The following is a 10,979-nucleotide window of genomic DNA, read 5'->3' on the forward strand; positions in this document are numbered from 1 at the left end:
TCAAGGAGAACAAAGAGGAGGCCGGTAAAGCGGAATTACAAAGTGCACAAAGCGGGAAACGAGTTGTTGCCCAGCTCGGGGAACAAAGTAAACAATCGATTGCCCCGCTTATAGTGACAGCCGCCGGTGACAAGGTATCAACTTGTCAATGCCTATTGATTGTAGGCTAGGGTTTAATTGGAAGTAGAGGGCTAGTAGATCTCGAAGGTTTCAGCCGAAAAGTACTCGACGATTATGAAAAATAGGGTTTGTAACAATGATTCGATGATCTCTTCGTCCCTCGACTCCCCCTTTATATAGGAGGCGGAGCCGAGGGTTTCGTTTTGTACAAGTTACAGAGTCCGGGACGGTTTCTAACTCATCCCGCCAGATTACAAATAACACTTCCTATTACAACTCTAACTTTCCTTAATATATCTTGGGCTCCCGAATCTTCTTATCCTTCGGGTAGTGGGCCTTCAATAAACCCCGGGTACTATCTTCGGCAGGCCCATTTGGGATGCCTATGTCAGTAGCCCCCGAGATTTTGCTTGAATCGTAGAGTCAGGGAAAATCTCCACTGTTTTATTTTTATTCGAGAGCTCTAACTTTTTTATATTTCTTTACATAAAATTCTATATTGTACAGGGATAATGGTAGTTGGGGCTAGTTCATCTGATGGATCAGGTACTAGTTAACTGCTCTAGTGGCAATCCGCAAAAACCTACTTCAAGATCACGTCCCTGGACATGATCTCGGGATACTGGTGTGAACTTCGACAGGCGCCGCTTAAGGTCTTACCATTCTGTCGAGTCCCAGTAAAATTTATCGGGTACCTAACGCGTCCGTTAGGATTTTTCTTTGTATCTGTTGATACGGATAAAAGTAGCAAAGCGCAGTCTTCGGCGATGCCACGCCCAGCAGAACGGATCTGGGGTCTTACCTTCGCAAATTTGCGGCATTCAGAAATTGATCGCAACTTTGGCGTTCTGAGAATATATTGTCGAGTGCTTTTTCGGCTGTTGGAATGGCACATTTTATCGAGTCAAAGATGACTTATATTGCTCTCCCGATGGGAGTATATGTAGAGTTAATTATAACTCGAAATATACTCTTTTACTTTTCTATCTTTCTTTTTTAATTTCGTCGGGCACGCGAATAGCGTTCCCGATGGGAGTAGCCCCCGAGGCTACAGCCAAGGACTTGTGCTTGGTTGTAGGCTCAACATTTTAGTCCACCTTGTCGCTATATTGTCATTATTTCCCGATATGATCTTCTTTTCATCTCTCGGGTGCGCGAACAGCGCTCCCTATGGGAGTAGCCCCCGAGGCTACAGCCAAGAACTTGTGCTTGGTTGTAGGCTCCCACAATATCTATACTGCCATACTCGAAATTTTACTTTTGTCGAAGTAACCCCCGAGCATTTGGGCAAAAACTTGTATTTGATCAAAGGCTCCCGAAGTATTCAATGACTTCTCCTGTCGCCAATCTTCTTTTACTTTTCTTGTCGGCATGCTTCCCTTAATCAAATTTACTTCATCTCTGTTAATAGTCGTGATTTTTCTGCCTTGTGGGCCCATTGTTTCCACCACGTTGACACGTCGTGCAAGTGGGGGACACACGTCCTCCGCTTTTCCTGGCGCACGTACTGTAACGCCTGTTCTATTCCATCTCAGTAAAAATACCTTTTTACCCTTTATCTACAAGATCGTTTTTCACCACACGATTTCTTCATCCAACGGTTCATTGCTTCGCCTAATTCCTATATAAACCTTTCTTCAACCTCCGTTCGCACCTTCGTTTGCGCCGCACATCGGTTCCTCTTTGCAAAAACTTCCACTGCGCCCAACTCTCTTTGATCCTACCCACGCACGAACTCTACTTTTCCAGTGCCGTTGATGCCACCGCGCACGCGATTCACTCGCCACAGTACTCCAGAATCCAAGATGGCCGCTGAAGATCTTGAGTGGGAGAGATCTAAAATCTCCAACCAAGACGTCAACATGCTGAAGAGGCTTGGCCTGATGAAGAAAGAGGACGCCATCCGCTTTCCCAGCGAAGAAAGTTACCCAAACCCTCCAATGGAGTACCGGGTTAGTTTCGTTGATCACCTCATCCGCGGCCTTTCTGCCCCAATTCACGATTTCCTCCGCGGCCTTCTTTTTGTCTATGGGATTCAGCTGCACCAGTTGACCCCCAATTCCATCCTCCATGTCTCCATTTTTATCACGCTGTGCGAATGCTTCCTTGGAATTCCTCCTAACTGGGCTCTGTGGAAACGCATTTTCTGCCTCCGCCGCAATGGCTCCCACAATGCCACCTATAACATAGGCGGCGTTGTTATCTGTGTCCGAACTGACGTTGATTACTTCGACGTCAAATTTCCTGATTCTGTCCAAGGGTGGCGCAAAAGGTGGCTCTACATACACGAAGAAAGTGCCAATTCTATTGAGCACAACATAGTCCCTTTTGACGGAAGTGCCAAAATTCAGCGCCGCCGCTCCTGGGATGCTGAAGCTTCCGAAGAAGAGAAAAAGGCGACAGAAGCACTTATGTCTCGCATTCATCATCTTCAAAATACTCGAGGCAAAGAGCTGTCTGGTGTTCAAATCACTGCCTACTTTCTTAGGATTAGAGTGCAGCCTCTTCAGGCTCGCAAAAATCCCCTTTGGACGTATGCTGGTGAAAATGACGCCAATAGGCTCTCCAATGATCTTTCTGTAAAGGACTTGGAGAAGCTGATTCGAAGAATTTCCTCGCTGAACAAGAAGGATCCTATTCCCTCCTCTTGCCGCGTGGAACCATACAGCTCCGCCAATCCTCTCCCCGAGGTATTTTGTCTTCTCGAATTTTTGTCTTGTTCCGAACTTTTCCTGCATCTCATTGTATTGATATTTCTCTAATTTTTCTTTTGTCGCTATTTTCCTGCAGAACCATCCTACTATGGCTTCCCTTCCTCCTCTTCCTGAGGATGGAGAAGTCGAAGAAAGGCCCATTGTCACGGATGACAATCAGGAAGCTCCATCCTTAGTGAACGAACCCGTGGATTCACGAAAATCTGCGGGTAATTCCGAAGGTACTTCGTCGGCACAATCTCCTCCTCCCGCTGTCTCCCCGAAAGGCAAAAGGAAAAGGAATGATGTCGAAGATTCCGGCACTTCCAAAGCCGAAGAAGTTGATCCTTCACGTCAGAAGGCAGCTTACGATCCGTATCTTGGATCCCTCGTCAGCTCGTAAGTCCTTTTTACTTTTCTCCTTATTTCTGTACTCGAAATGTTTATCTTGTCTTGCTTTTTATGCTGTCGATTTTAACCAACAGTGATGACGAGGAAGAAGTACCAACTGTTGACGTGGCTCCTCGAACAAGCACGTCAGATACTGTACTTGCCTCAGACACGCTAGTTGAAGGAGAAGAATCCTCGCCTCCTCAACGAAACGTCGTCACCACAACTCCGCCAGCAAGCCCCCTTGCTCCTTCACCAAAAAGGACAAGGATTGAAACAATTCTTGAACCTGCCCCTCAATTGGGCAGCTCTTCGACTCTCCTCTTGGATGATGTAAGTTTGTCGATATCTATATTTCCTCTATTTTGATTTTTCACGCCTTCACTCTTTTTTCATGCCGATGTTTCTCTTGTTGTGTTCTTCTTTGACAGCCCATGATCAAAGATCTTATCCGCATCGGATCCCAATTCATTGGGTACCGTGAGTATGCTAGCAGAACTGAAGGTAACAACTTTTATACTTGTCGTTCTTTCTGATTTTTTGCTCCTGTTGTTTGTCGCCATTTTTTATCTTTCTTCTTTTTTTATCTCGACAGAGAAACTTGCAGAGGCCAACAAACGTGCCGACGCACTTGCTCAAAAACTGGAGCAAAGTGAGGCGGCTCGCAAGAAAGCCGAACTTGTTGCTAGCGAAGCCAAAGCCGAGGCTGATGAAGCCAAAGCAAAAGCTGCTAGTGTCGAGGAACTGCAGAAAAGACTTGAAGATGCTGAATCTGCTTTGAACGAGCATAAAGCTGCACAAGCTGCTCGTGAACAGGGGATCCTTAAGCGCCTGAAATCACAAAGTCGACGCACTCACAGTAATATTATTGATCCCTTCTATTTTTATGAGAACCGCTGTTTCTTGTTGTTGACCAATGTTTTGTTTCCTGTGGCAGACCAAACAAACCAAGATTATGATCTGGAGAATCCCGTCAATGACCCTCTCCTTGACGCACTTTCTTATCTGGAGCTTCATGGGTCCGAAATTCGTGAAGGCGTGGCAAATGCTAATGCAGGATTGTCGCCGCTGTTCCCCTACTTCTTCCCGAAGAAAGAGGAGCCCCCGACTTTCCTTACCCTTGCCAAGAGCTTCAATTCATCAGAGGACCTTGGACTGAAGATGCGTCAGGAAAACATGAAGATTGCTGTCGAAAGCACTGTTGCCCTGGTTGCTGACAGCCAACAGACTGTTGATTGGATGAAAGTTGGCGACACCGATCAGATATATCAATCAAGATGGAGGTCACTGATTAAGGCAGCCAAGCCCAACACTAAGAAAATCTTGGCCTATCTCGGGATCAAACCAGCTTCGACTCCTAGCTCATCAAGGCCGGAGGTCTAGTTGCATGCCTCTTTTTTTTTCTTTCTCTGTTTCTTTTGCCCTTGTCGCCAAAGTAGTTATTTGGCGACACGTACTTCATTAGCTCCATTGTAAGGCCTTTGTAATTATTCCGAAAGATTAATGAAAACTCTATCTTTGCTTGTTGATTGATGTTGTCTTGTTTTATTAAATTTCAGTTGGTATTTGATAACTATACTCCATCTTCCGCTCCTTCCAATATTTCGCCTTCTTCTTCTCGCTCAAGGAGAACTCTTGCTGATGCTACACCTGTCGAAGATTCCTTGCCGCGAGAATTGGATGAACTTCGGCAGCAACTTCAGTATGCAAAGAAGCAAACACTTGTGATGATGGAGAAGTCTCGTAAGTCATCTGAAGCCGAAAAAATTGCACTTCATCAAGCTCGCGAGGCCATGGCTGCTAAGGAAATCGCTGCTTCCGAGGCTGAAAAGGCGACTACTCGAGAAAATTTCATGCTCGAGTTAATGAATGAAGCCAGTGCGGATATGTCGGGTATGCTTGTTTCATCCTCTGATATCTTCCGTCTTCATGCTACGTCTCTTGAAGTTTTCTGCTTCGTTATTTTAATAGGTTCCTTTACTGATGCTGTTGCCGAAGAAGAGAGGGTAAATACTAGGACGAACCTCCTTGTTAACCTTTCCCTTGACCATGGTTCTCTGTTTTGGGCTACCCCCGAGAGGACCCGCCAAATTGTCAGATTTCAGGATCGCACCTCTCAAACTCGCGACTTCCTTGACTTCTGTACCAGGACCCTGTCTATGGTTTATAACTCCATGTTTCCTCGGAACGTTCAACCAAAAACTCTTCCCGAGTTAATGGAGAAATTTAAGGATGCCCACAAGATCCATGATTTTGTCAGAGCTCAACTGGTAGCTGGCGCCAGATTTGCTCTTATCATGCTTCAGATCTGCCACTCAAAGCTTGACCTGACCCAAGTTGTTGCGAAAGTTCATGAGAAGGTAAGGCGCCGAAGAGTTGGTGTCGACCGAATTTACACGAAGGTTTCGCCTATAGCCGAAGAAATGATTGAAGACCTTCTTCGGATGGATGCCGACTTTTTTGCAGACGGTCATTATGCTGATTTTCTTGGCGCTGCTCCTGAAGAAAACAGAATTACCCTTGATGACATATTGAATCATGACTAATTATTTTCCTTTGGTAGATAGCTCTTCTTTGTAACCCATATATTGTGAAGCAATCATCATATTTCTATATTTGTCTAGCCCCCTAGTGTTTCGGTGGCTATTTCCTGTATTTATGTATTGCGAGGTTTTGAACCAAGGCATTTATTTAATATGTAGTTTTGGCGAATATCAGCCCCCGAGCTTCTTTGTTGAGCACTATTTTGTATTTTTATTGACTCACGAGGTATTTTAATACCAAGGCAAGGCTTTTCTTTTTTCGAGGAACTATATTGAAATTCGTCGGGTCGGAGACTTTTAGCATGTCGATAAAGAAAAGTTATATTGACACTATCTTTATTATATTGCAGCACCGCGAGCACGCCTCATTAAAAACCTTTCCCGGCCCCACTCGGTGCCCCGAAAAAGGAAAAGAGTGCGTCTAAAAACTCGCGGGCGTTTCAGTACATTGAAGTTTTACAAGGACTATATTTTAACTCTAGGCATAGAAACGCCTGAGTTGCGCCACGTTCCAGGGGTTTTGCTCCTCCACCCCTGTCTTCTTGTCCTTTATCCTGTATGCTCCTCCTCCAATTACTTCCGTGACAATGAAGGGGCCTAGCCATGGTGACTCGAGTTTTTCATGACTTTTTTGCGTGAGCCGAAGAACTAGGTCTCCCACCTGAAAGGATCTTGGCCGCAAACGTCGACTGTGGTAATTTTTCAAGTCCTGTTGGTATTTGGTTACCCGAGACAGTACTTCATCTCTAGCTTCATCAAGTGCATCGACGTCATCTTCTAGCGCTTTTCTCGACACCTCTTCATCATATTCTACGACTCGTGGCGAGTCATGCTCTATCTCGATTGGCAGTACTGCTTCTGCTCCATGAACCAAGAAGAACGGAGTTTCTTGTGTTGCTGTGTTTGGTGTTGTTCGTATGCTCCATAATACACTGGGCAACTCCTCTGGCCAGGTGTGTCGAGCTTTCTCCAGTGGTGCTAATAAGCGTTTCTTAATGCCGTTGCAGATGATTCCATTAGCTTTCTCGACTTGGCCGTTGGTCTGCGGGTGCGCGACTGACGCAAAGTGTAACTTGATACCCACTTCTTTGCAATAATCCTTGAATTCGTGGGATGTGAAGTTGCTGCCATTGTCTGTGACGATGCTATGCGGTACTCCAAATCTGAAGACGAGGCCTTTTATGAATTTCACTGCTGATGCTCCGTCTGGTGAGTTTATCGGCTTCGCTTCTATCCACTTTGTAAATTTGTCGACAGCTACTAGCATGTACTCCTTTCCTCCTGGCCAGGATTTGTATAACTTGCCCACCATATCAAGCCCCCATTGGGCAAAGGGCCACGACAATGGTATTGGTGTTAGTTCTGCTGCTGGAGAATGAGGTTTCGCGGCAAACCTTTGACACGCGTCGCAAGTTCTTACTATTTCTTTGGCGTCTTCGATTGCTGTCAACCAATAGAATCCTGCCCAAAAAACCTTGGCTGCAATAGCTCGCCTACTCGCGTGGTGGCCACATATTCCTTCGTGTACATCTTTCAGAATTATTCTCCCTTCTTCGGGTGTAACACACCTTTGCAGGACGCCTGAAATACTTGCTTGTACAATTCTCCTTTGATCACCGTGAAAGCTTTAGAGCGTCGAATTACTCGCCTTGCCTCAACTGGATCATCGGGTATTTCTTTCCTGAGGATGTATGATATATATGCTTGCATCCAAGGAACTTGTACCATCATGACCAGGTCCTGATCTTCTTCTTCCTCTTGCTCTTCCTTGGTAACCCCCGAGGGTTTCCTCTCCTTCTTTTTTGATTTTGTCGATTTTGTAGATCTCTCTGTTATCTCTTCCCAAAATACACCTGGCGGAACTGCAAGGCACTGCGACCCGATGTTTGCAAGAACGTCGGCTTCGTCATTGCTCAATCTGCTAATATGATTTACTTCGCATCCATCAAACAACTTTTCGAGCTTGTTGTACACCTCCTTGTATGCCATCATGCTATCATTGACTGCGTCACATTGGTTCATAACTTGCTGAGCCACCAATTGTGAGTCGCCAAATATTTTTAGTCGAGTTGCACCGCAAGCTTTCGCCATCTTCATCCCGTGTATGAGGGCTTCATATTCTGCTTCATTGTTAGATGCGTTGGGGAACGTCATCCGAAGGATGTACTTCAACTTGTCGCCTTCAGGTGAAATGAGTACTACTCCTGCGCCAGCTCCTTCTAGTCTTTTGGACCCATCAAAGTTCATGGTCCAGGTTTTTGACAGGTCTGGGGGTCCTGTGTTTTGCAACTCCATCCACTCTGCGATGAAGTCCGGTAGAACTTGCGACTTGATTGCTTTTCTTTTTTCATACGTGATGTCCCGAGGGGAAAGTTCTATTCCCCAAAGGGAGACACGACCTGTAGCTTCTGGATTGTTTAGTATATTGGACAAGGGAGCTTCATTGACTACTACGATCGGGTGTGCCGAAAAATAGTGGCGCAATTTTCGTGCTGTTGTGAACACTCCGTATGCTAGCTTTTGGTACTGAGGGTACCTTTGTTTTGATGGCGATAAAACTTCGCTGACGAAGTATACTGGCCTCTGTACTCCGTGGAGTTTTCCTTCTTCTTCTCTTTCGACAACTAGCACCGTGCTCACCACTTGGGGCGTGGCTGCAATATATAGCAGGAGAGGTTCCTTTTCCTTTGGCGCCACCAAAATTGGTGGTGTCGAGATTGTGCGCTTCAAATCCTCGAAAGCTCTGTCAGCCTCTTCGTTCCACTGGAATTTATCTCCTTGCTTTATCAGAGCGTAGAATGGTAACGCTTTTTCTCCCAGCCTGGCGACGAATCTGCTCAAAGCTGCGACTCGCCCAGTTAGCTGTTGTATTTCTTTCAACTTTGTTGGCTTCCTCATTGTTACGATAGCATGTATTTTATCGGGATTTGCTTCAATCCCTCTTGCTGAGACTAGGAACCCCAGAAGTTCTCCTGCTGGGACGCCAAAAGAACACTTTGTCGGGTTCAACTTCAGGCAGAATTTGTCGAGGTTGTCAAAAGTTTCCTTGAGATCCTCGATCAGTGTTGTCCCCTTTTTTGACGTTATGACGACACCGTCGATGTATACTTGCACGTTTTTCCCAATCTGTGTCGCCAGACACTTCTGCATCATCCTCTGATATGTTGCTCCCGTATTTTTTAGACCAAAGGGCATTGTTCTGTAGCAAAACACGCCGTAAGGTGTAATAAACGTGGTCTTTACTTCATCTTCTTCTTTCAATCTGATCTGGTTATAACCAGAATATGCGTCCAGGAAGGAAAGACGTTCACATCCAGCCGTGGAGTCGATAATTTGATCGACCCTCGGGAGGGGAAAGTGATCCTTTGGACAATGTTTATTGAGACACGTAAAGTCGACGCACATGTGAAGGACTGTCATGTGTTTCTTCGGCACCATCACTGGGTTAGCTACCCACGTGGCTTCTGTAGATATCTCTTTGATAAAACCAGCATCCTTCAGTCCATTTATTTCTGATAACATAGCTTTGCGGTTTGGTTCCGAAAAACGCCGCAAGGGTTGTTTGATTGGTTTCGCGAGAGGATCTAAGTTGAGGTGGTGCTCGGCAAGTTCCCTGGGTACTCCTGGCATGTCAGCTGGACACCATGCGAAGATTTTCCAGTGCTCACGGAGGAACTTGACGAGCGCGCTTTCCTATGCGATATCCATATTTGTTACAATGGACGTCGTCTTTTTCGGGTCTGTCGGGTGAATCTGCACCTCCTTAGAATTTTTCTCGGTATTGAAAGTTGATTCTTTATTTGGCCTTCCAACGTCTGGTAGCACGTCGTAGTCAGTCATACTTTTTGACGCCAAATACTCAGCTTGCATCCCAAAAGTTTCTGATAGCCGATGAAAATCTTTGTCGCACTTATCAGCTAAGGCGAAGCTTCCTTTGACTGTGATTGGTCCCTTTGGTCCAGGCAATCTCCACAATAGGTATGTATAGTGTGGCACCGCCATAAATCTAGCATATGCTGGTCGTCCCAACAAAGCGTGGTACTGCGACGGAAAATCCACGACTTCAAATTCCAGCCTCTCGATTCTATAATTTTCTCGGGTTCCGAACTGAACGTCGAGATTGATCTTCCCCAATGGATAACTTGGTTTCTCCGGTGTGATGCCGTGGAACCTTGTGTCTGTTGGCTTCAAGTTTGCTAAGGATATGTTCATCTTCCTCAATGTATCTGCATACATAAGGTTTAAGCTGCTGCCGCCGTCTATGAACACTCGAGAGACATCAAATCCCGCAATAACTTCTGGCAGAATAAGTGCTGACTGCCCTGGTCGAGGAACTTGCTGCGGTTGATCTGCTATGGTGAAGCCAATATCTTGCCCTGACCAGTTGAGATACTCGACTGTTGGTGGAGGCATTTTTTCTGCCATAAACACCTGTCGTGAGATTACTTTCTGAGCTCTATTGGATGGCCTTCCCTTCTGAATCATCGACACCACTCCATTGGAGTTAGGATCAACATAAGGTGGTGGGGGGGTGCTGCTGCTATTCTGAGCTGATGTCGATTGTCGTCTGTAATCGCGGGAGGTGGTGGCAAGTGAATTTCGCTCCTGGGTTCCCGAGGATTTCTCTGTGCTGCTCGACCGTTAGCGTGCTCTGCATACCTTAGCATTGCCTGGAAATTACGACAGTCTTTCTGCAGGTGCCCTGACTGTCTTTTTCCGTTGTTATCGAGGAAAAAGTGCATCTGACACGGCCCATTCATCATTTCTTCGGGGGAAACGAAAGGCCTTGGGAACCTAGGACCGCTATTTTGCCTGTTGTTGCGAGAATCGTCCCTGTTATCGCCTCGCTGCTCACTGCTTCTCTGGTAATCATCTCTGTTGTTTCCTCCTGTGTTTGCCCGAAAACCTGCCGAAATTTGCCCTGGAGCGTCATAGTTCTGGTACTGCCGAGGAAATCGTCGCCTCGGTTGATAATTTCGACCACGGTCTTCCTCTGGCGACCTGTGCCTTTTGTTGTGGACAGCATCTTCTCCATCTGCCCATCTGTTTGCTATTTCCATTAACGCGGATACTGTCTTTGGGTTGGTCCTTCCCAAATCCTCGACGAAATCTCCGCGCCTGATTCCTGTGACAAACGCGTCTATCGCTCTCTCGTCAGATATATTTTATGCCGAGTTTTTAATGATGTTCCACCTTTGGATGTATTTTCTCATTGGCTCGTCCGGCTTTTGTC

The sequence above is a fragment of the Lolium perenne genome, chromosome 7 (assembly GCF_019359855.2).
Source record: "Lolium perenne isolate Kyuss_39 chromosome 7, Kyuss_2.0, whole genome shotgun sequence".
In the NCBI taxonomy this organism is placed as follows: Eukaryota; Viridiplantae; Streptophyta; class Magnoliopsida; order Poales; family Poaceae; genus Lolium; species Lolium perenne.